The sequence below is a fragment of the Tachypleus tridentatus genome, chromosome 13 (assembly GCF_004210375.1).
Source record: "Tachypleus tridentatus isolate NWPU-2018 chromosome 13, ASM421037v1, whole genome shotgun sequence".
NCBI classification, from domain to species: domain Eukaryota; kingdom Metazoa; phylum Arthropoda; class Merostomata; order Xiphosura; family Limulidae; genus Tachypleus; species Tachypleus tridentatus.
The window spans coordinates 267,765,747-267,793,645 of NC_134837.1; the positions used below are offsets into that span (position 1 = coordinate 267,765,747).

Genomic DNA, 27,899 nt, shown 5'->3' on the forward strand with positions numbered 1-27,899 from the left:
AATGATCTCGAGGGCCGTAGTTTGGTGACCCCTGTTTTAGATCGAAAAGCTTAGAAGCACGCCTATATTAAAGATGTACCTTTCGGCTACTGAAAAAGCCTACATCTAGGCCTAATTATGTAATTCGATTGGTAAGAACACGAAAATCACAAGAACAAAGACATAATTTGTAGGCCTGTGATGCAATAAAACAATTCAACAGACTAAACTGTAGGGGGGATGATTGTATGCACCATACCCCCCACCTAAAATGAAGGATGTATACCCCATCCCCCAGGATCTACGGCCCTGCTCCGTTCCAAGTTTTTACTGATAATGAAATCTTGGTTTTAAATAATTGTTTGTTTCTCACCTGATAATAATAGTTTGTTTATATATACTTGTCTCATCTGATATCTTCATCTAATAATAATTGTTTGTTTATTTATACTTGTCTAATCTGATGTCTTCACCTAATAATAATAGTTTGTTTATATATACTTGTCTCACCTGATGTCTTCACCTAATAATAATAGTTTGTTTATATATACTTGTCTCATCTGATGTCTTCACCTAATAATAATAGTTTGTTTATTTATACTTGTCTCATCTGATATCTTCACCTAATAATAATTGTTTGTTTATATATACTTGTCTCATCTGATGTCTTCACCTAATAATAATAGTTTGTTTGTATATACTTGTCTCATCTGATGTCTTCACCTGATAATAATAGTTTGTTTATATATACTTGTCTCATCTGATGTCTTCACCTAATAATAATGGTCTGTTTATATATACTTGTCTCATCTGATGTCTTCACCTAATAATAATGGTTTGTTTATATATACTTGTCTCATTTGATGTCGTCACCTAATAATAATAGTTTGTTTATATATACTTGTCTCATCTGATGTCTTCACCTAATAATAATAGTTTGTTTATATATACTTGTCTTAACGTCTTTATGGCTGATACTCTTAGTACAGTTATCGTTACATTTAGCCACTGGACTTTAGTTTATACTGGGTGGAAAGTATGAGCCTCTTTAAAGTTCTTTTCAATGTTTATAACGTACTATACTCTGTGTTGTGTTTTTTTCACGGTTTAAGATCTACTAACCTCTGGAATTTTCTTTTACGGTTTATTACGTATTTGCTTCTGATGTTTTCTTTGTACGGTTTAGAACATACTAACCTGTGGGATTTTCTTTGTACGGTTAGGAATATACTATCCTCTGGGATTTTCTTTAACGGTTTAGAACATACTAACCTCTGGGATTTTTTTTTTTTTTTTTTACGGTTTAGAACATACTAACCTCTGGGATTTTCTTTGTGAGCTATCTTTAAGTTTGATTGTGTGCTGTTTCATCTTTTCACGTGTTTCTTTTATGTTTGGCTCTCGTTGAAAGAGTTAACATGACTTCCTAATCCCCAGTCAACATTGGTTTATAAAACAATAAAGAAAGTGTTAGAATGAGTTCTAGTCACATGAGAAGTGAGCATTATTCAAGGTAATCTCTAATCCATTTGTGTGGAGTGACACGTGTTTCTCGAGATTAGCCCGCATGCTTTCGATTCATTGGCTACTTGGTATACAGTTCTCAGTTAAAGGAGAACCCCACCCCCATCTCTTAAACGAAGATAATCTAACAAGGCGTGATAGGGAGTAGTTCAAAATTAATTAGTTTTAACATTCAGCTATTTGGTACATTTCCTTCTTTTCTGTTAAAAAAGAGTAAGTATTTCAATGATTAATCTGAAGTCAGTTAACTTTGTAGAGAATGTCGCATGTTGACAGATTTAATGCGCAGAATGCAGCCTTTACACGGCCATCCATTATGATTAGGCCTAGTGGCTCTAAGCGTCAGCAGGTGGAGGTGAAACCGTAAGGAAAAACTAGGACCGAGCTAACCAGGCGTCTTTCACGAGATGTAAGCTTTCAATCAGATTGTGGCTCGTTAGGTTAAGATTAAAACTCAGTGATACAGAAGAAACAACTCTATTAAATTCGTCCAAATGGTGAATCGCACGGAAAATCTAAACAACAAGGGGAGATATTTATTTTGTATAACGTGGTTTTGCTATGTTCTTTTGGCAGGCGTCCAGCAAGTGAAGTACTCGATTTTTGTTCGTTTTCGATTGCTACCCTTTTGCTTGAAAAATCTTTATTTATTCATAATTAATTTGAAAACATTAACAGGAAACAAAATATCTTAATTTCCGAAAACTTCCAGTCTACCAAACAGATAACATTTGCTTCTTTTTTTGTTTCTTTTGTTATCAATATAAAATGTTGACATGTAATTTAAATAAATTATAAATTATACCACTGTGACAGATAGCTATCGCTTAGAGTAATTAATCACTATCATACAGTCCTGGGCTTAATGCACAAATCTCATATAACAGCTCATATAAAGTAGTCACGTGACAATTATACATTAACTGAGTGTTAGTGCGCAATCAGGAATTTAATGTGTTATGTAACGTAGTTAATATATTTTATCTGGTAATTGATGTATTATATCTAGTAGCTAATATATTTTATCTGGTAATTAATGTATTATGTCTAGTAATTAATATATTTTATCTGGTAATTAATGTATTATATTAGGTATTTAATGTATTTTATCTGGTAATTAATGTATTATATAACGTAGTTAATATATTTTATCTGGTAATTAATGTATTATATCTAGTAGTTAATATATTTCATCTGGTAATTAATGTATTATGTTTTGTAATTAATATATTTTATCTGGTAATTAATGTATTATATAACGTAGTTAATATATTTTATCTGGTAATTAATGTATTATATAACGTAGTTAATATATTTTATCTGGTAATTAATGTATTATATCAATTAGTTAATATATTTTATCTAGTAATTAATGTATTATATCAGGTATTTACTGTATTTTATCTGGTAATTAATGTATTATATCTGGTAGTTAATATATTTTGTCTGGTAATTAATGTATTATATAACGTAGTTAATATATTTTATTTGGTAATTAATGTATTATATAACGTAGTTAATATATTTTGTCTTGTAATTAATGTATTACATCAGGTATTTAATGTATTTTATGTAGTATTTAATATATTTTATCAGGTGTCTAATGTATTTTATGTACTATGTAATGCATTTTATCTGGTAGTTAATGTATTACATCTATTAGCAAACGTGTCTTTTATCTAGTATTTAATATATCTATAAAGTATTTTTGTATTAAATATATTATTTAACGGAATTTGTATTGTATTTAATTTATTATATCAAATGTTTAATGTATTAAATCAGTTATTTTACCTAATATTCAATGTATGTATCTAGTATTTAATGCTTTTTCATCTAGTATGTATTTATTATATCTAGTATTAATGTATTTGATCTACTATTTAAAGTATTTAATCTAATATTTGATGTATTATATCTAGAATTTAATGTTTTTATCGAGTATTTAATGTCTTTTATCTAGTATTTAATGTTTCATATCTAGTAAGAAATGTATTTAAATTTTTATATCTGGTATTTAATGTACTATATCAGGTATTTAATGTATTTTATCTGGTATTCAATGTACTTTATCTAGCGTTTATTTTATTAAACCTAGTATTTAATGTATTTTATCTACTATTTAATATGTTTAATCTAGAACTTAATGCATTATATGTAGTATGTAATGTATTGTATCTATTATTTAATTTATTATGTATAGTATCTATTGTGTTTCGTCTAGTAGTTAATGTACTATATCTAGTATTTAATGTTATATATACGAGGTCTGTTCTAAAAATACGCGGACTGTTTTAATTGCGCGGCTCCAGTTGGTTCCAGGGGAATCCGCTTGGTGTCGCTAGGTTCGCACAGATCAGCTGATTACCACGTCATTTCCCGATTGCAGATATTTTCATTTGTGTATTAGCTACGCGGTTTTAAGTGAAGTGCGAGTTTTTCGTTTGGCGGATTTCAGAATGAATGACCTGAAGGAGCAACGACTTGCTGTGAAATTTTGTGTTAAACTTGGAAAATCTACGACTGAAACTTTTGCTATGCTTAACACGGCTTACGGTGATGTTGCTATAAAGCGTACGGCATGTTTTAAGTGGCATGAACGTTTTAAGGATGGTCGACAGTCCATTGAAGATTATGAGCGTCCTGGAAGTCCTTCCACGTCAACTGACGACCCATACGTCGACAAAATCAATACCCTGGTGCGGGCAAATCGACGTCTGACTGTCAGGGAGCTTGCTGAAGAGTGTGGGATATCAGTTGGATCTTGTTACGAGATTTTGACCGAAAATTTTAAGATGCACCGCGTTGCTGCGAAATTTGTGCCTCAGAACTCGTGAGTTTTTGGCCAAACACTCGATCACTGTTCTTCCCCACCCCCCTACTCACCTGACCTTGCTCCTTGCGATTTTTTCTTGTTCCCCAAACTCAAAAGACCCTTGAAAGGAAGAAGATTTGAGACGATTCCCGAGATTAAGGCAAATGCGACGAAGGAGCTGGAGAACATTACAAAAGAAGCGTACCAGGACTGTTTCAACAAGTGGAAACACCGTTGGGATGTGTGCGTTGGGGAGGAGAGTACTTTGAAGGGGTCCCAGACCTGTAACTTCCAAATAAAGTACATTTTGTTTTATGACGTCAGTCCGCGTATTTTTTTGAACAGCCCTCGTATAATACTTAAGGTGTTTTATCTGGTATATAATGTTTTATATAAAGTATGTAATGTATTTTGTCTAATATTTATTGTATTTTATCTAATATTTAATGTGTTATATCTAGTATTTAATGTATTATAACAAGTATTTTGTATTTTATTTAGTATTTAATGTATTGTATCTACTATTTAATATATTACATCTTCTATTTAATGTATTTATCTACTATTTAATGTATTATATCTATTACGTAATGTATAGCATCTCGTGTTTAATATATATATCTATTATTTAATGTATCATATCTGGTATTTTACAAATTTATCTAGTATTTATTGTATTTTACTCAGTGTATTATATCAGGTGTTTAATGTACTATATGTAGTATTTAATTTATTATTTCTAGTCTTTAATCTATTATATCAGTACAAAATGTATTTGATCTAGTATTTAATATATTTTACCTAGTATTTAATGTATTTCATCTTGTATTTAATATATTTTATTAATTTAGCAGTTAATGTGTTTTTGTTGTATTTAATGTATTATATCTTGTGTTTAATGTATTTTATCTAGGTTTCAATGTATATATTTAGTATTTAATGTTTCTCATCTAGTATGTAATGTATTTGATCCAGTATTTAAGGTATTTTATCCGGTATTGAATGTATTATGTCCAGTATTTGATTATTTTTTATCCAGCAAGTAATGTATTTGATGTAGTATTTATTGTTTTTCATCTTGAATTTAAAGTATTTTTTCTAGTATTTGAGGTATTATGTCAAGTATTTTATATAATGTATCAGGTTCTTAATGTATTGTATTAGGTATTTAATATATTATATTTAGTATCTAATGTACTTTATATAGTATTTAATGTATAATATCTAGCATGTAATATATTTTATCTAGTATTTAAAATATTTATCTAGTATTTCATGTATTACATCTATTATTTTACGGACTTTATCTAGCATCTTTAAGTATCTTTATCATCTATTGTTTAATAAATTTTATCTAGTACTTAATGTATTATATCTAGTATTTCATGTATTTTATCTAGTATTTGATGTTTTTTATGTATAATTTAATGTACTATATCTATCATTTAATGTATTTCTTCTCGTATTTAATATATCTATTATTTAATGAATTATATCTAGCAGTTAACGAATTATATTTAGTAGTTAATATATTATATCTGGTGTTTAATGTAATATATCTGCAATTTAATGTATTATGTCAGGTATTTAATGTATTTCAACTAGTAGTGAGTGTATTATATCTAGTATTTATAATAATTTGTCTAGTATTTATTACACCCTATCTTATATTGTTAGTTCATATGATAATGTGTAGGTAGTAACCGTTGGAGTCGCAGTGGTTATTTCGGGCCGTCTAAAGCATGACGACAGTGTCAGAAGGCAGTCCCATCGGTCACACATACAGTGTTATCTAAATGCACCTTCGCTGTTTCCGGCGTCTTTACGCTTATCATACCTGGACACGCGCTTCAGAAATAAATTAAGAGTTATCTGGCGGCAAGTCGATGTATTTTGTGAAAGGTAACAGAGCTCCACTCATCTTATCCGTACTAGGTTATTATGACAAATAAAAACTACAAAAGTATATAAGTTTCTTGTTTAACTATATAAGTTACAGAAATAGTAAAGAAATGACAGCTTTAGAAACAGAAAATTATTAAGAAGTCACTAGTTAACTTTAATCACCTCTAACGCCAGATGGCGCAAAGTACTAATTCGAAGTTTGGTTTTCTATAATACCATACGGTACAAAGTACTAATGTAAACGTTAGGGTTTGTTTAACATCGAACGTTACAATGTATTGCTTCGTAAGATAAGATTTGTATAACTTCAAAAATTACAAAGTATTAGTGGAAACGTATCAGTTTATGAAACATCAAACGTTACAAGATACAAATTCGATAGATAAGATCTGTATAAAATCAAACGATACAAAGTATAAATGGAAACGTTTCGGTTTCTTTAACATCAAACGATACAAATTATTTATGGGAATGTTTCGGTTTGTTTAACATCAAACGATACAAAGTATTAGGGGAAACGTTTCGGTTTGTTTAACATAAAACGATACAAAGTATTAATGGAAACGTTTCGATTTCCTTAACTTCAAATGTTACAAAGTATTAACGGAAACGTTTCAACTTGTTTAACATAAACAATACAAAGTATTAGAGAAGATTTATAAGTATCTCAAGTAACGCATTTCTTGTTTTACGAGAGGTAGTATTCCGAAATAATAGCTAGATACATAAATCTATGTTATTCGACTTACTCAGTCAGATACATAAATCTTTGTAGTTTGAGTTATTTAGTTAGATACATAAACCTAAGTAAATCGAGTTATTTAGTTAGAAACAAATATCTATGTTGTTCTTGTTATTTAGTTAGAATCATAAAACTATGTAGTTCGAGTTATTTAATTAGATACATTAATCTATGTTGTTACAGTTATTCAGTTAGATACATAAATCTATGATTTTCCAAATATTAAATTTGATACATAAATTTATGTTCTTCAAGTTATTTAGTTTGTGTAGTTTGAGATATTTAGTTAGATACATAAATCTAATTGGTTCTAATTATTTAGTCAGATATATAAATCTATGTTACTCGAGTTACTCAGTTAGATACATAAATCTATGGTATTCAAGTCATTTAGTTAGTTACATAAATCTATGTAGTTTGAGTTATTTAGTTAGATACATAAATCTAACTTGTTCCAGTTATTTAGTCAGATATATAAATCTATGTTGCTCGAGTTAATTAGTTAGATACATAAATCTATGTTGTTCAAGTTATTTAGTAAGACATATTATTTGTGTAGTTTGAGTTATTTAGTTAGATACATAAATATATGTAGTTTGAGTTATTTAGTTAGATACATAATCTTAGTTCTTCTAGTTATTTAGACACATAAATTTAAGTTGTTCCAGTTATTTAGTTAACATACAAAAATCTATGTTGTTCTACATATTTAGATAGATTCATAAATCTATTTGTTCGAATTATTCAGTTAGATACAAAAATCTATGTTCTTCTAGTTATTTAGTCAGATACGTAAATATATGTGGTTCGATTTATTTAGTTAGATACATAAATATATTTAGTTTGAGTTATTTAGTTCGATACATAAATTTATGTTGTTCGAGTTATTCAGTAAGATACATAAATCTATGTAGTTTGAGTTATTTAGTTAAACACTAAAATATATGTAGTTTGAGTTATTTAGTTAAACACTAAAATCAATGTAGTTTGAGATATTTATTAAGATACATAAATCTAAGTTGTTCAAGTTTCTTGTTAGATACCAAAATCTAGGGTGTTCAATTATTTTGTTAGATACATAAATCTATGTAGTTTGAGTTATTTCGTTAGATATATAAATCTATGTGGTTCGATTTATTTAGTTAGAAACATAAATATATTTAGTTTGAGTTATTTAGTTCGATACATAAATCTATGTTGTTCGAGTTATTCAGTAAGATACATAAATCTATGTAGTTTGAGTTATTTAGTTAAACACTAAAATCAATGTATTTTGAGTTATTTAGTTAAACACTAAAATCAATGTAGTTTGAGATATTTACTTAGATACATAAATCTAAGTTGTTCAAGTTTCTTAGTTAGATACCAAAATCTATGGTGTTCAATTATTTTGTTAGATACATAAATCTATGTAGTTTGAGTTATTTCGATAGATATATAAATCTATGTAGTTCGAATTATTTAATTAGACACATAAATCTATGTTATTCAAGTTATTTAGTTAGATACACAAACCTAAGTAAATCGAGTTATTTAGTTAGAAACAAATATCTATGTTGTTCTTGTTATTTAGTTAGAATCATAAAACTATGTAGTTCGAGTTATTCAGTTAGATACATAAATCTATGTTTTTCCAAATATTAAATTTGATACATAAATTTATGTTCTTCAAAATATTTAGTTTGTGTAGTTTGAGATATTTAGTTAGATACATAAATCTAATTGGTTCTAATTATTTAGTCAGATATATAAATCTATGTTGCTCGAGTTACTCAGTTAGATACATAAATCTAGGGTATTCAAGTTATTTAGTTAGTTACATAAATCTATGTAGTTTGAGTTATTTAGTTAGATACATAAATCTAACTTGTTCTAGTTATTTAGTCAGATATATAAATCTATGTAGTTTCAGTAATATAGTTAGACACATAAATTTATGCAGTTTGAGTTGTTTAATTGGATACCTAAATCTATGTAGTTTGAAATATTTAGTGACATACATAAATCTAAGTTGTTCAAGTGACTAAGTTACGTACATAAATCTATGGTTTTTAAGTTATTTAGTTAGATACATAAATCTAAGTTCTTCTAGTTATTTAGAGACATAAATTTAAGTTGTTCGAGTTATTTATTTAAGATACAAAAATCTATGTTATTCTAGTTATTTAGCTAGATACATCAATCTATGTTGTTCGAGTTATTCAGTTAGATACATAAATATATGTAGTTTGAGTTATTTAGTTAGATACATAACTCTATGTTGTTCCAAATATTTAGTCAGATATTCCAATCTTTTTTCTCGAATTATTTAGTTAGATACATAAAACTATGTTGTTCGAGTTATTTAGCTAGATACATCAATCTATTTTGATTTAGTTATTTAATTAGATACATAAATCTATGTATTTCGAGTTATTTAATTAGATATATAAATCTATGTTGTTCGAGTTATTTAGTTAGATACATAAATATATGTAGTTTGAGTTATTTAGTTAGATACATAAATCTATCTAGTTCGAGTTATTTAATTAGATACATAAATCTATGTTGTTCGAGTTATTTAGTTAGATACATAAATCTATGTTGTTCGAGTTATTCAGTTAGATACATAAATCTGTATAGTTTGAGTTATTTAGTTAAAAATTAAAATATATGTAGTTTGAGTTATTTAGTTAAACACTAAAATCTATGTAGTTTGAGATATTTACTTAGATACATAAATCTAAGTTGTTCAAGTTTCTTAGTTAGATACCAAAATCTATGGTGTTCAATTATTTTGTTAGATACATAAATCTATGTAGTTTGAGTTATTTCGTTAGATTTATAAATCTATATAGTTGGAGTTATTTAGTTAGATACATAAATCTATGTAGTTTGAGTTATTTAGTTAGATACATAAATATAAGTTGTTTGAGCTTTTTAGTTAGATACATAAACCTGTGTTCCTTAAGTTATTTAGTTAAATACAAAAATCTATGTAGTTTGACTTATTTAGAAAGATACATAAATCTTAGTTGTTCTGGTTATTTAGTTAATTATATAAATCTAAGTTTTTCGAGTTATTTAGTTAACTACATAAATCTATGTAGCTCGAATTATTTAATTAGATATATAAATCTATGTAGTTCGAGTTATTTAGTAACATACATAAATCTATGTTGTTCGAGTTATTTAGTAAGATACATAAGCTATATTGTTCGAGTTATTCAGTTAGATACAAAAATCTATGTTGTTCTAGTTATTTAATTTGGTACATATATCTATGAAGTTCGAGTGATTTAGTTATATACATACATCTATGTTGTTCGAGGGTTTCAGTAAAAACATAAATCTATGTTGTTCTAGTTATTTAGTCAGATACATAAATCTATGTAGTTCGAGTTATTTAGTTAGATACATAAATCTATGTTCTTCGAGTTATTCAGTTAGATACAAAAATCTATGTTGTACTAGTTATTTAGTTAGATACATCAATCTAATTGGTTCTAATTATTTAGTCAGATACATAAATCTATGTTGTTCTAGTTATTCAGTTAGATACAAAAATCTATCTTGTACTAGTTATTTAGTTAGATACACAAATCTATGTATTTCGAGTTATTTAGTTAGATACGTAAATCTAACTTGTTCCAGTTATTTAGTCAGATATATAAATCTATGTTGCTCGAGTTAATTAGTTAGATACATAAATCTATGTTGTTCAAGTTATTTAGTAAGACATATTATTTGTGTAGTTTGAGTTATTTAGTTAGATACATAAATATATGTAGTTTGAGTTATTTAGTTAGATACATAATCTTAGTTCTTCTAGTTATTTAGACACATAAATTTAAGTTGTTCCAGTTATTTAGTTAACATACAAAAATCTATGTTGTTCTACATATTTAGATAGATTCATAAATCTATTTGTTCGAATTATTCAGTTAGATACAAAAATCTATGTTCTTCTAGTTATTTAGTCAGATACGTAAATATATGTGGTTCGATTTATTTAGTTAGATACATAAATATATTTAGTTTGAGTTATTTAGTTAGATACATAAATTTATGTTGTTCGAGTTATTCAGTAAGATACATAAATCTATGTAGTTTGAGTTATTTAGTTAAACACTAAAATATATGTAGTTTGAGTTATTTAGTTAAACACTAAAATCAATGTAGTTTGAGATATTTATTAGATACATAAATCTAAGTTGTTCAAGTTTCTTGTTAGATACCAAAATCTATGGTGTTCAATTATTTTGTTAGATACATAAATCTATGTAGTTTGAGTTATTTCGTTAGATATATAAATCTATGTGGTTCGATTTATTTAGTTAGAAACATAAATATATTTAGTTTGAGTTATTTAGTTAGATACATAAATCTATGTTGTTCGAGTTATTCAGTTAGATACATAAATCTATGTAGTTTGAGTTATTTAGTTAAACACTAAAATACATGTATTTTGAGTTATTTAGTTAAACACTAAAATCTATGTAGTTTGAGATATTTACTTAGATACATAAATCTAAGTTGTTCAAGTTTCTTAGTTAGATACCAAAATCTATGGTGTTCAATTATTTTGTTAGATACATAAATCTATGTAGTTTGAGTTATTTCGTTAGATATATAAATCTATGTAGTTCGAATTATTTAATTAGACACATAAATCTATGTTATTCAAGTTATTTAGTTAGATACACAAACCTAAGTAAATCGAGTTATTTAGTTACAAACAAATATCTATGTTGTTCTTCTTATTTAGGTAGAATCATAAAACTATGTAGTTCGAGTTATTCAGTTAGATACATAAATCTATGTTTTCCAAATATTAAATTTGATACATAAATTTATGTTCTTCAAAATATTTAGTTTGTGTAGTTTGAGATATTTAGTTAGATACATAAATCTAATTGGTTCTAATTATTTAGTTAGATATATAAATCTATGTTGCTCGAGTTATTCAGTTAGATACATAAATCTAGGGTATTCAAGTTATTTAGTTAGATACATAAATCTATGTAGTTTGAGTTATTTAGTTAGATACATAAATCTAACTTGTTCTAGTTATTTAGTCAGATATATAAATCTATGTAGTTTCAGTAATATAGTTAGATACATAAATTTATGCAGTTTGAGTTGTTTAATTGGATACCTAAATGTATGTAGTTTGAAATATTTAGTGACATACATAAATCTAAGTTGTTCAAGTGACTAAGTTACGTACATAAATCTATGGTTTTTAAGTTATTTAGTTAGATACATAAATCTAAGTTCTTCTAGTTATTTAGAGACATAAATTTAAGTTGTTCGAGTTATTTATTTAAGATACAAAATCTATGTTATTCTAGTTATTTAGCTAGATACATCAATCTATGTTGTTCGAGTTATTCAGTTAGATACATAAATATATGTAGTTTGAGTTATTTAGTTAGATACATAAATCTATGTTGTTCCAAATATTTAGTCAGATATTCCAATCTATTTTTCTCGAGTTATTTAGTTAGATACATAAAACTATGTTGTTCGAGTTATTTAGTTAGATACATAAATCTATTTTGATTTAGTTATTTAGTTAGATACATAAATCTATGTATTTCGAGTTATTTAATTAGATATATAAATCTATGTTGTTCGAGTTGTTTAGTTAGATACATAAATATATGTAGTTTGAGTTATTTAGTTAGATACATAAATCTATGTAGTTCGAGTTATTTAATTAGATACATAAATCTATGTTGTTCGAGTTATTTAGTTAGATACATAAATCTATGTTGTTCGAGTTATTTAGTTAGATACATAAATCTATATAGTTTGAGTTATTTAGTTAAACACTAAAATATATGTAGTTTGAGTTATTTAGTTAAACACTAAAATCTATGTAGTTTGAGATATTTACTTAGATACATAAATCTAAGTTGTTCAAGTTTCTTAGTTAGATACCAAAATCTATGGTGTTCAATTATTTTGTTAGATACATAAATCTATGTAGTTTGAGTTATTTCGTTAGATTTATAAATCTATATAGTTGGAGTTATTTAGTTAGATACATAAATCTATGTAGTTTGAGTTATTTAGTTAGATACATAAATATAAGTTGTTTGAGCTTTTTAGTTAGATACATAAACCTGTGTTCTTTAAGTTATTTAGTTAAATACAAAAATCTATGTAGTTTGACTTATTTAGTTAGATACATAAATCTTAGTTGTTCTGGTTATTTAGTTAATTATATAAATCTAAGTTTTCGAGTTATTTAGTTAACTACATAAATCTATGTAGCTCGAATTATTTAATTAGATATATAAATCTATGTAGTTCGAGTTATTTAGTAAGATACATAAATCTATGTTGTTCGAGTTATTTAGTAAGATACATAATCTATATTGTTCGAGTTATTCAGTTAGATACAAAAATCTATGTTGTTCTAGTTATTTAATTTGGTACATATATCTATGAAGTTCGAGTGATTTAGTTATATACATACATCTATGTTGTTCGAGGGTTTCAGTAAAAAACATAAATCTATGTTGTTCTAGTTATTTAGTTAGATACATAAATCTATGTAGTTCGAGTTATTTAGTTAGATACATAAATCTATGTTCTTCGAGTTATTCAGTTAGATACAAAAATCTATGTTGTACTAGTTATTTAGTTAGATACATCAATCTAATTGGTTCTAATTATTTAGTCAGATACATAAATCTATGTTGTTCTAGTTATTCAGTTAGATACAAAAATCTATCTTGTACTAGTTATTTAGTTAGATACACAAATCTATGTATTTCGAGTTATTTAGTTAGATACGTAAATATATGTGGTTCGAGTTATTTAGTTAGATACATAAATATATTTAGTTTGAGTTATTTAGTTAGATACATAAATCTATGTTGTTCGAGTTATTCAGTTAGATACATAAATCTATGTAGTTTGAGTTATTTAGTTAAACACTAAAATATATGTAGTTTGAGTTATTTAGTTAAACACTAAAATCAATGTAGTTTGAGATATTTACTTAGATACATAAATCTAAGTTGTTCAATTTTCTTGTTAGATACCAAAATCTATGGTGTTCAATTATTTTGTTAGATACATAAATCTATGCAGTTTGAGTTATTTCGTTAGATATATAAACTATGTGGTTCGATTTATTTAGTTAGAAACATAAATATATTTAGTTTGAGTTATTTAGTTCGATACATAAATCTATGTTGTTCGAGTTATTCAGTAAGATACATAAATCTATGTAGTTTGAGTTATTTAGTTAAACACTAAAATCAATGTAGTTTGAGATATTTAGTTAGATACATAAATCTAATTGGTTCTAATTATTTAGTCAGATATATAAATCTATGTTGCTCGAGTTACTCAGTTAGATACATAAATCTAGGGTATTCAAGTTATTTAGTTAGTTACATAAATCTATGTAGTTTAAGTTATTTAGTTAGATACATAAATCTAACTTGTTCTAGTTATTTAGTCAGATATATAAATCTATGTAGTTTCAGTTATATAGTTAGACACATAAATTTATTCAGTTTGAGTTGTTTAGTTAGATACATAAATCTATGTAGTTTGAAATATTTAGTGAGATACATAAATCTAAGTTGTTCAAGTGACTAAGTTACATACATAAATCTATGGTTTTTAAGTTATTTAGTTAGATACATAAATCTAAGTTCTTCTAGTTATTTAGAGACATAAATATAAGTTGTTCGAGTTATTTATTGAAGATACAAAAATCTATGTTGTTCTAGTTATTTAGCTAGATACATCAATCTATGTTGTTCGAGTTATTCAGTTAGATACATAAATATATGTAGTTTGAATTATTTAGTTAGATACATAACTCTATGTACTTTGAGTTATTTAGTTAGATACATAAATCTATGTAGTTTGAGTTATTTAGTTAGATACATAAATCTATGTTGTTCCAAATATTTAGTCAGATATTCCAATCTTCTTTCTCGATTTATTTAGTTAGATACATAAAACTATGTTGTTCGAGTTATTTAGCTAGATACATCAATCTATTTTGTTCTAGTTATTTAATTAGATACATAAATCTATGTACTTCGAGTTATTTAATTAGATACATAAATCTATGTTCTTCGAATTATTCAGTTAGATACAAAAATCTATGTTGTACTAGTTATTTAGTTAGATACATAAATCTATTTAGTTCGAGATATTTAGTTAGATACATAAATCTATGTATTTCGAGTTATTTAATTAGATATATAAATCTATGTTGTTCGAGTTGTTTAGTTAGATACCAAAATCTATGGTGTTCAATTATTTTGTTAGATACATAAATCTATGTAGTTTGAGTTATTTAGTTAGATACATAAATCTATGTAGTTTGAGTTATTTAGTTAGATACATAAATCTTAGTTGTTCTGGTTATTTAGTTAATTATATAAATCTAAGTTTTTCGAGTTATTTAGTTAACTACATAAATCTATGTAGCTCGAATTATTTAATTAGATATATAAATCTATGTAGTTCGAGTTATTTAGTTAGATACATAAATCTATGTTGTTCGAGTTATTTAGTTAGATACATAAATCTATGTTGTTCTAGTTATTTAGTTAGATACAAAAATCTATGTTGTTCTAGTTATTTACTTAGATACATAAATCTATGTAGTTCGAGTTATTTAGTTAGATACATAAATCTATGTTGTTCGAGGGTTTTCAGTTAGATACATAAATCTATGTTGTTCTAGTTATTTAGTTAGATACATAAATCTATGTAGTTCGAGTTATTTAGTTAGATACATAAATCTATGTAGTTTGAGTTATTTAGTTAGATACATAAATCTATGTAGTTCGAGTTATTTAGTTAGATACATAAATCTATGTTGTTCGAGTTATTTAGTTAGATACATAAATCTATGTTGTTCGAGTTATTTAGTTAGATACATAAATCTATGTAGTTTGAGTTATTTAGTTAAACACTAAAATATATGTAGTTTGAGTTATTTAGTTAGATACTTAAATCTATGTAGTTTGAGATATTTAGTTAGATACATAAATCTAAGTTGTTCAAGTTTTTTAGTTAGATACCAAAATCTATGGTGTTCAATTATTTTGTTAGATACATAAATCTATGTAGTTTGAGTTATTTCGTTAGATATATAAATCTATGTAGTTCGAATTATTTAATTAGACACATAAATCTATGTAGTTTGAGTTATTTAGTTAGATACATAAATCTAAGTTGTTTGAGTTATTTAGTTAATTATATAAATCTAAGTTTTCGAGTTATTTAGTTAACTACATAAATCTATGTAGCTAGAATTATTTAATTAGATATATAAATCTATGTTGTTCGAGTTATTTAATTAGATACATAAATCTATGTTGATCGAGTTATTTAGTTAGGTACATAAATCTATGTAGTTTGAGTTATTTAGTTAAACACTGAAATCTATGTAGTTTGAGATATTTACTTAGATACTAAATCTAAGTTGTTCAAGTTTCTTAGCTAGATACCAAAATCTATGGTGTTCAATTATTTTGTTAGATACATAAATCTATGTAGTTTGAATTATTTCGTTAGATATATAAATCTATGTAGTTGGAGTTATTTAGTTATATACATAAATCTATGTAGTTTGAGTTATTTAGTTAGATACATAAATCTAAGTTGCTTGAGCTTTTTAGTTAGATACATAAACCTGTGTTCTTTAAGTTATTTAGTTAGATACAAAAATCTATGTAGTTTGACTTATTTAGTTAGATACATAAATCAAAGTTGTTCTGGTTATTTAGTTAATTATATAAATCTAAATTTTCGAGTTATTTAGTTAACTACATAAATCTATGTAGCTCGAATTATTTAATTAGATATATAAATCTATGTAGTTCGAGTTATTTAGTTAGATACATAAATCTATGTTGTTCGAGTTATTTAGTAAGATACATAATCTATATTGTTCGAGTTATTCAGTTAGATACAAAAATCTATGTTGTTCTAGTTATTTAATTTGGTACATATATCTATGTAGTTTGAGTTATTTAGTTAGATACATAAATCTATGTTGTTCGAGTTATTTCAGTTAGATACATAAATCTATGTTGTTCTAGTTATTTAGTTAGATACATAAATCTATGTAGTTCGAGTTATTTAGTTAGATACATAAATATATGTAGTTTGAGTTATTTAGTTAGATACATAAATCTATGTAGTTCGAGTTATTTAGTTAGATACATAAATCTATGTTGTTCGAGTTATTTAGTTAGATACATAAATCTATGTTGTTCGAGTTATTCAGTTAGATACAAAAATCTATGTTGTTCTAGTTATTTAGTTAGATACATAAATCTATGTAGTTTGAGTTATTTAGTTAGATACATAAATCTATGTTGTTTAAGTTATTTAGTTAGATACATAAATCTATGTTGTTCGAGTTATTTAGTTAGATACATAAATCTAGGTTGTTCTAGTTATTTAGTTAATTACATAAATCTAAGTTGTTCGAGTTATGTAGTTAACTACGTAAATCTGTATAGTTCGAGCTATTTAGTTAGATGCATAAATCCAATTTGTTCGAGTTATTTAGTTAGATACATAAATCTATGTTTTTCAAGTTATTTACTTAGATACATAAATATATGTAGTTTGAGTTATTTAGTTAGACACATAGATCTATGTTGTTCAAGTTATTTAGTTAGATATATAAATCTATGTTCCTCGAGTTATTTAGTTAGATACATAAATCTATGTTGTTCGAGTTATTCTGTTAGATACATAAATCTATGTACTTCGAGTTATTTAATTAGATACATAAATCTATGTTGTTCGAGTTATTCAGTTAGATACATAAATCTATGTAGTTTGATTTATTTAGTTAAACACATAAATCTAAGTAGTTTGAGATATTTAGTTAGACACATAAATCTATGTAGTTTGAGATATTTAGTTAGATACATAAATCTAAGTTGTTCAAGTTTCTTAGTTAAATACATAAATCTATGGTGTTCAATTATTTGGTTAGATATATAAATCTATGAAGTTTGAGTTGTTTAGTTAGATATATAAATCTATGTAGTTTGAGTTATTTAGATAGCTACATAAATCTATGTAGTTTGAGTTATTTAGTTAGATACATAAATCTAAATTATTTGAGTTATTTAGTTAGATACATAAATCTATGTAGTTTGAGTTATTTAGTTAGATACATAAACCTAAGTCTTTCTAGTTATTTAGTTAATTACATAAATCTAAGTTGTTCGAGTTATGAAGTTAACTACATAAATCTATGTAGTTCCAATTATTTAATTAGATACATAAATCAATGTTGTTCGAGTTATTCAGTTAGATACATAGATTTATGTAGTTTGAGTTATTTAGTTAGATACATAAATCTATTAGTTCGAGTTATTTAGTTAGATACATAAATCTATGTTGTTCGAGTTATTTAGTTAGATACATAAATCTAAGTTGTTCAAGTTTCTTAGTTAGATACCAAAATCTATGGTGTTCAATTATTTTGTTAGATACATAAATCTATGTAGTTTGAGTTATTTAGTTAGATACATAAATCTATGTAGTTCGAGTTATTTAGTTAGATACATAAATCTATGTTGTTCAAGTTATTTAGTTAGATACATAAATCTAAGTAAATCGAGTTATTTAGTTACAAACAAATATCTATGTTGTTCTTCTTATTTAGTTAGAATCATAAAACTATGTAGTTCGAGTTATTTAATTAGATACATTAATCTATGTTGTCACAGTTATTCAGTTAGATACATAAATCTATGTTTTTCCAAATATTAAATTTGATACATAAATTTATGTTCTTCAAGTTATTTAGTTTGTGTAGTTTGAGATATTTAGTTAGATACATAAATCTAATTGGTTCTAATTATTTAGTTAGATATATAAATCTATGTTGTTCGAGTTATTTAGTTAGATACATAAATCTATGTTATTCAAGTTATTTAGTTAGATACATAAATCTATGTAGTTTGAGTTATTTAGTTAGATACATAAATCTATGTTGTTCAATTTATTTAGTTAGATATATAAATCTATGTTGCTTGAGTTATTTAGTTAGATACATAAATCTATTCAGTTTGAGTTATTTAGTTAGATACATAAATCTATGTAGTTTGAGTTATTTAGTTAGATACATAAATCTAAGTTGTTCAAGTTATTTAGTTAGATACATAAATCTATGGTTTTAAGTTATTTAGTTAGATACATAAATCTAAGTTCTTCTAGTTATTTAGAGACATAAATATAAGTTGTTCGAGTTATTTAGTTGAAGATACATAAATCTATGTTGTTCTAGTTATTTAGTTAGATACATAAATCTATGTTGTTCGAGTTATTCAGTTAGATACATAAATCTATGTAGTTTGAGTTATTTAGTTAGATACATAAATCTATGTAGTTTGAGTTATTTAGTTAGATACATAAATCTATGTAGTTTGAGTTATTTAGTTAGATACAAAAATCTATGTTGTTCCATATATTTAGTTAGATACATAAATCTTCTTTTTTCGAGTTATTTAGTTAGATACATAAATCTATGTTGTTCGAGTTATTTAGTTAGATACATAAATCTATTTTGTTCTAGTTATTTAGTTAGATACATAAATCTATGTAGTTCGAGTTATTTAATTAGATACATAAATCTATGTTGTTCGAGTTATTTAGTTAGATACATAAATCTATGTTATACTAGTTATTTAGTTAGATACATAAATCTATTTAGTTCGAGTTATTTAGTTAGATACATAAATCTATGTATTTCGAGTTATTTAATTAGATATATAAATCTATGTTGTTCGAGTTATTTAGTTAGATACATAAATATATGTAGTTTGAGTTATTTAGTTAGATACATAAATCTATGTAGTTCGAGTTATTTAGTTAGATACATAAATCTATGTTGTTCGAGTTATTTAGTTAGATACATAAATCTATGTTGTTCGAGTTATTCAGTTAGATACATAAATCTATGTAGTTTGAGTTATTTAGTTAAACACTAAAATATATGTAGTTTGAGTTATTTAGTTAAATACATAAATCTATGTAGTTTGAGATATTTAGTTAGATACATAAATCTAAGTTGTTCAAGTTTTTAGTTAGATACATAAATCTATGGTGTTCAATTATTTAGTTAGATACATAAATCTATGTAGTTTGAGTTATTTAGTTAGATACATAAATCTATGTAGTTTGAGTTATTTAGTTAGATACATAAATCTATGTAGTTTGAGTTATTTAGTTAGATACATAAATCTAAGTTGTTTGAGCAATTTTTAGTTAGATACATAAATCTATGTTGTTTAAGTTATTTAGTTAGATACATAAATCTATGTAGTTTGAGTTATTTAGTTAGATACATAAATCTAAGTTGTTCTGGTTATTTAGTTAATTATATAAATCTAAGTTTTTCGAGTTATTTAGTTAACTACATAAATCTATGTAGCTCGAGCTATTTAGTTAGATACATAAATCTATGTAGTTCGAGTTATTTAGTTAGATACATAAATCTATGTTGTTCGAGTTATTTAGTTAGATACATAAATCTATGTTGTTCGAGTTATTTAGTTAGATACATAAATCTATGTTGTTCTAGTTATTTAGTTAGATACATAAATCTATGTAGTTCGAGTTATTTAATTAGATACATAAATCTATGTTGTTCGAGTTATTTAGTTAGATACATAAATCTATGTTGTTCTAGTTATTTAGTTAGATACATAAATCTATGTAGTTCGAGTTATTTAGTTAGATACATAAATCTATGTAGTTTGAGTTATTTAGTTAGATACATAAATCTATGTAGTTCGAGTTATTTAGTTAGATACATAAATCTATGTTGTTCGAGTTATTTAGTTAGATACATAAATCTATGTTGTTCGAGTTATTCAGTTAGATATATAAATCTATGTAGTTTGAGTTATTTAGTTTTAGTTAAATATATATAAATATATGTAGTTTGAGTTATTTAGTTAAATACATAAATCTATGTAGTTTGAGTTATTTAGTTAGATACATAAATCTAAGTTGTTCAAGTTTTATAGTTAGATACCAAAATCTATGGTGTTTAATTATTTGGTTAGATACATAAATCTATGTAGTTTGAGTTATTTAGTTAGATACATAAATCTATTTAGTTCGAGTTATTTAGTTAGATACATAAATCTATGTAGTTTGAGTTATTTAGTTAGATACATAAATCTAAGTTGTTTGAGCTATTTAGTTAGATACATAAATCTATGTTTTTTAAGTTATTTAGTTAGATACATAAATCTATGTAGTTTGAGTTATTTAGTTAGATACATAAATCTATGTTGTTCGAGTTATTTAGTTAATTACATAAATCTAAGTTGTTCGAGTTATTTAGTTAGATACATAAATCTATGTAGTTCGAGTTATTTAGTTAGATACATAAATCTATGTAGTTCGAGTTATTTAGTTAGATACATAAATCTATGTTGTTCGAGTTATTTAGTTAGATACATAAATATATGTAGTTTGAGTTATTTAGTTAGATACATAAATCTATGTAGTTTGAGTTATTTAGTTAGATACATAAATCTATGTTGTTTGAGTTATTTAGTTAGATACATAAATCTATGTTGTTCGAGTTATTCAGTTAGATACATAAATCTATGTAGTTTGAGTTATTTAGTTAGATACATAAATCTATGTAGTTTGAGTTATTTAGTTAGATACATAAATCTATGTAGTTTGAGTTATTTAGTTAGATACATAAATCTATGTTGTTTGAGTTATTTAGTTAGATACATAAATCTATGTTGTTTGAGTTATTTAGTTAGATACATAAATCTATGTAGTTTGAGTTATTTAGTTAGATACATAAATCTAAGTTGTTCTGAGTTATTTAGTTAGATACATAAATCTAAGTTTTCGAGTTATTTAGTTAGATACATAAATCTATTTAGTTCGAGTTATTTAGTTAGATACATAAATCTATGTAGTTCGAGTTATTTAGTTAGATACATAAATCTATGTTGTTCGAGTTATTTAGTTAGATACATAAATCTATGTTGTTCGAGTTATTCAGTTAGATACATAAATCTATGTTGTTCGAGTTATTTAGTTAGATACATAAATCTATGTAGTTTGAGTTATTTAGTTAGATACATAAATCTATGTTGTTTGAGTTATTTAGTTAGATACATAAATCTATGTTGTTCGAGTTATTTAGTTAGATACATAAATCTATGTTGTTCTAGTTATTTAGTTAGATACATAAATCTAAGTTGTTCGAGTTATTTAGTTAGATACATAAATCTATATAGTTTGAGATATTTAGTTAGATACATAAATCTAATTTGTTCGAGTTATTTAGTTAGATACATAAATCTATGTAGTTCAAGTTATTTAGTTAGATACATAAATCTATGTAGTTTGAGTTATTTAGTTAGATACATAAATCTATGTTGTTCGAGTTATTTAGTTAGATACATAAATCTATGTTGTTCGAGTTATTTAGTTAGATACATAAATCTATGTTGTTCGAGTTATTTAGTTAGATACATAAATCTATGTAGTTCGAGTTATTTAGTTAGATACATAAATCTATGTTGTTCGAGTTATTTAGTTAGATACATAAATCTATGTAGTTTGAGTTATTTAGTTAGATACATAAATCTATGTAGTTTGAGTTATTTAGTTAGATACATAAATCTATGTAGTTTGAGATATTTAGTTAGATACATAAATCTAAGTTGTTCAAGTTTCTTAGTTAGATACATAAATCTATGGTGTTCAATTATTTGGTTAGATACATAAATCTATGTAGTTTGAGTTATTTAGTTAGATACATAAATCTATGTAGTTTGAGTTATTTAGTTAGATACATAAATCTATGTAGTTTGAGTTATTTAGTTAGATACATAAATCTATGTTGTTTGAGTTATTTAGTTAGATACATAAATCTATGTAGTTTGAGTTATTTAGTTAGATACATAAATCTAAATCTTGTAGTTTGAGTTATTTAGTTAGATACATAAATCTATGTTGTTCGAGTTATTTAGTTAGATACATAAATCTATGTTGTTCGAGTTATTCAGTTAGATACATAAATCTATGTAGTTCGAGTTATTTAGTTAGATACATAAATCTATGTTGTTCGAGTTATTTAGTTAGATACATAAATCTATGTTGTTGAGTTATTTAGTTAGATACATAAATCTATGTTGTTTCGAGTTATTTAGTTAGATACATAAATCTATGTAGTTTGAGTTATTTAGTTAGATACATAAATCTATGTTGTTCGAGTTATTTAGTTAGATACATAAATAGTTCGAGTTATTTAGTTAGTACATAGTTTAGTTTGAGTTATTTAGTTAGATACATAAATCTATGTTGGTTCTAGTTATTTAGTTAGATACATAAATCTATGTTGTTCGAGTTATTTAGTTAGATACATAAATCTATGTAGTTCAAGTTATTTAGTTAGATACATAAATCTATGTAGTTTGAGTTATTTAGTTAGATACATAAATCTATGTTGTTTGAGTTATTTAGTTAGATACATAAATCTATGTAGTTTGAGTTATTTAGTTAGATACATAAATCTATGTAGTTTGAGTTATTTAGTTAGATATATAAATCTATGTAGTTTGAGTTATTTAGTTAGATACATAAATCTATGTTGTTTAAGTTATTTAGTTAGATACATAAATCTATGTAGTTTGAGTTATTTAGTTAGATACATAAATCTAAGTTGTTCTAGTTATTTAGTTAGATACATAAATCTATGTTGTTCGAGTTATTTAGTTAGATACATAAATCTATGTAGAGTTATTTAGTTAGATACATAAATCTATGTTGTTCGAGTTATTTAGTTAGATACATAAATCTATGTTGTTTGAGTTATTTAGTTAGATACATAAATCTATGTAGTTTGAGTTATTTAGTTAGATACATAAATCTATGATACATAAATCTATGTAGTTTGAGTTATTTAGTTAGATACATAAATCTATGTTGTTCGAGTTATTTAGTTAGATACATAAATCTATGTTGTTCGAGTTATTCAGTTAGATACATAAATCTATGTAGTTCGAGTTATTTAGTTAGATACATAAATCTATGTTGTTCGAGTTATTTAGTTAGATACATAAATATATTTCGGTTGAGTTATTTAGTTAGATACATAAATCTATGTAGTTTGAGTTATTTAGTTAGATACATAAATCTATGTAGTTTGAGTTATTTAAATACTAAATCTATGTAGTTTGAGTTATTTAGTTAGATACATAAATCTAAGTTGTTCAAGTTTCTTAGTTAGATACATAAATCTATGGTGTTCAATTATTTGGTTAGATACATAAATCTATGTAGTTTGAGTTATTTAGTTAGATACATAAATCTATGTAGTTTGAGTTATTTAGTTAGATACATAAATCTATGTAGTTTGAGTTATTTAGTTAGATACATAAATCTATGTTGTTTGAGTTATTTAGTTAGATACATAAATCTATGTTGTTTAAGTTATTTAGTTAGATACATAAATCTATGTAGTTTGAGTTATTTAGTTAGATACATAAATCTTAGTTGTTCTGGTTATTTAGTTAATACATAAATCTAAGTTTTCGAGTTATTTAGTTAGATACATAAAGCTATTTAGTTCGAGTTATTTAGTTAGATACATAAATCTATGTAGTTCGAGTTATTTAGTTAGATACATAAATCTATGTTGTTCGAGTTATTTAGTTAGATACATAAATCTATGTTGTTCGAGTTATTTAGTTAGATACATAAATCTATGTTGTTCTAGTTATTTAGTTAGATACATAAATCTATGTAGTTCGAGTTATTTAGTTAGATACATAAATCTATGTTCTTCGAGTTATTTAGTTAGATACATAAATATATTTAGTTTGAGTTATTTAGTTAGATACATAAATCTATGTAGTTTGAGTTATTTAGTTAGATACATAAATCTATGTTGTTCGAGTTATTTAGTTAGATACATAAATCTATGTTGTTCGAGTTATTCAGTTAGATACATAAATCTATGTAGTTTGAGTTATTTAGTTAGATATATAAATCTATGTAGTTTGAGTTATTTAGTTAGATACATAAATCTATGTAGTTTGAGTTATTTAGTTAGATACATAAATCTAAGTTGTTTGAGCTATTTAGTTAGATACATAAATCTATGTTGTTCATAAATCTAGTTATTTAGTTAGATACATAAATCTATGTAGTTTGAGTTATTTAGTTAGATACATAAATCTATGTAGTTCGAGTTATTTAGTTAGATACATAAATCTATGTAGTTTGAGTTATTTAGTTAGATACATAAATCTATGTTGTTGTTTGAGTTATTTAGTTAGATACATAAATCTATGTTGTTTAAGTTATTTAGTTAGATACATAAATCTATGTAGTTTGAGTTATTTAGTTAGATACATAAATCTAAGTTGTTTAGTTATTTAGTTAGATACATAAATCTAAGTTTTCGAGTTATTTAGTTAATACATAAATCTATGTAGTTCGAGTTATTTAGTTAGATACATCAATCTATGCTGTTCGAGTTATTCAGTTAGATACATAAATCTATGTTGTTCGAGTTATTCAGTTAGATATATAAATCTGTGTAGTTTGAGTTATTTAGTTAGATTTATAAATCCATGTAGTTTGAGTTATTTAGTTAGTTAGATACATAAATCTATGTAGTTTGAGTTATTTAGTTAGATACATAAATCTAAGTTGTTCAAGTTATTTAGTTAGATACATAAATCTATGGTGTTCAATTATTTTGTTAGATACATAAATCTATGTAGTTTGAGTTATTTAGTTAGATACATAAATCTATGTAGTTTGAGTTATTTAGTTAGATACATAAATCTATGTAGTTTGAGTTATTTAGTTAGATACATAAATCTATGTTGTTTGAGTTATTTAGTTAGATACATAAATCTATGTTGTTTGAGTTATTTAGTTAGATACATAAATCTATGTAGTTTGAGTTATTTAGTTAGATACATAAATCTAAGTTGTTCGAGTTATTTAGTTAATACATAAATCTAAGTTTTCGAGTTATTTAGTTAGATACATAAATCTATGTAGTTCGAGTTATTTAGTTAGATACATAAATCTATGTAGTTCGAGTTATTTAGTTAGATACATAAATCTATGTTGTTCGAGTTATTTAGTTAGATACATAAATCTATGTTATTCGAGTTATTTAGTTAGATACATAAATCTATGTTGTTCGAGTTATTTAGTTAGATACATAAATCTATGTAGTTTGAGTTATTTAGTTAGATACATAAATCTATGTTGTTTGAGTTATTTAGTTAGATACATAAATCTATGTTAGTTCGAGTTATTTAGTTAGATACATAAATCTATGTTGTTCGAGTTATTTAGTTAGATACATAAATCTATGTTGTTCAAGTTATTTAGTTAGATACATAAATCTATGTAGTTTGAGTTATTTAGTTAGATACATAAATCTATGTTGTTCAAGTTATTTAGTTAGATACATAAATCTATGTTGTTCGAGTTATTTAGTTAGATACATAAATCTATGTTGTTCGAGTTATTTAGTTAGATACATAAATCTATGTAGTTCGAGTTATTTAGTTAGATACATAAATCTATGTTGTTCGAGTTATTTAGTTAGATACATATAATAAATATGTAGTTTGAGTTATTTAGTTAGATACATAAATCTATGTAGTTTGAGTTATTTAGTTAGATACATAAATCTATGTAGTTTGAGATATTTAGTTAGATACATAAATCTAATTTGTTCAAGTTACTCAGTTAGATACATAAATCTATGGTGTTCAAGTTATTTAGTTAGATACATAAATCTATGTAGTTTGAGTTATTTAGTTAGATACATAAATCTATGTAGTTTGAGTTATTTAGTTAGATACATAAATCTATGTAGTTTGAGTTATTTAGTTAGATACATAAATCTATGTTGTTTGAGTTATTTAGTTAGATACATAAATCTATGTAGTTTGAGTTATTTAGTTAGATACATAAATCTAAGTTGTTCTAGTTATTTAGTTAAATACATAAATCTAAGTTGTTCGAGTTATTTAGTTAGATACATAAATCTATGTAGTTCGAGTTATTTAGTTAGATACATAAATCTATGTTGTTCGAGTTATTTAGTTAGATACATAAATCTATGTAGTTTGAGTTATTTAGTTAGATACATAAATCTATGTAGTTTGAGTTATTTAGTTAGATACATAAATCTATGTAGTTTGAGTTATTTAGTTAGATACATAAATCTATGTTGTTCGAGTTATTTAGTTAGATACATAAATCTATGTTGTTCGTTATTTAGTTATTTAGTTAGATACATAAATCTATGTAGTTTGAGTTATTTAGTTAGATACATAAATCTATGTTGTTCGAGTTATTTAGTTAGATACATAAATCTATATGTTTAGTTATTTAGTTAGATACATAAATCTATTTGTTAGATACATTAGTTCGAGTTATTTAGTTAGATACATAAATCTATGTAGTTCGAGTTATTTAGTTAGATACATAAATCTATGTTGTTCGAGTTATTTAGTTAGATACATAAATCTATGTAGTTTGAGTTATTTAGTTAGATACATAAATCTATGTTGTTCGAGTTATTTAGTTAGATACATAAATCTATGTTGTTCGAGTTATTCAGTTAGATACATAAATCTATGTAGTTTGAGTTATTTAGTTAGATACATAAATCTATGTAGTTTGAGTTATTTAGTTAGATACATAAATCTAAGTTGTTCAAGTTTCTTAGTTAAATACATAAATCTATGGTGTTCGAGTTATTCAGATGGATACATAAATCTATGTAGTTTGAGTTATTTAGTTAGATACATAAATCTATGTAGTTTGAGTTATTTAGTTAGATACATAAATCTATGTAGTTTGAGTTATTTAGTTAGATACATAAATCTATGTTGTTTGAGTTATTTAGTTAGATAC

General features: G+C 24.8%; 1 long non-coding RNA gene across 1 annotated transcript in view; it reads left to right on the top strand.

Moving 5' to 3' along the window:
* Window positions 1–1,729: 1,729 nt before the first annotated feature.
* The window catches only part of LOC143239392 (uncharacterized), a 94,035-nt gene continuing 67,865 nt past the window's right edge, over window positions 1,730–27,899 (top strand). The window contains exon 1 of the long non-coding RNA XR_013021156.1: window positions 1,730–1,912. This is a non-coding gene — a long non-coding RNA (uncharacterized LOC143239392). The remainder of the gene's footprint in view (window positions 1,913–27,899) is intronic.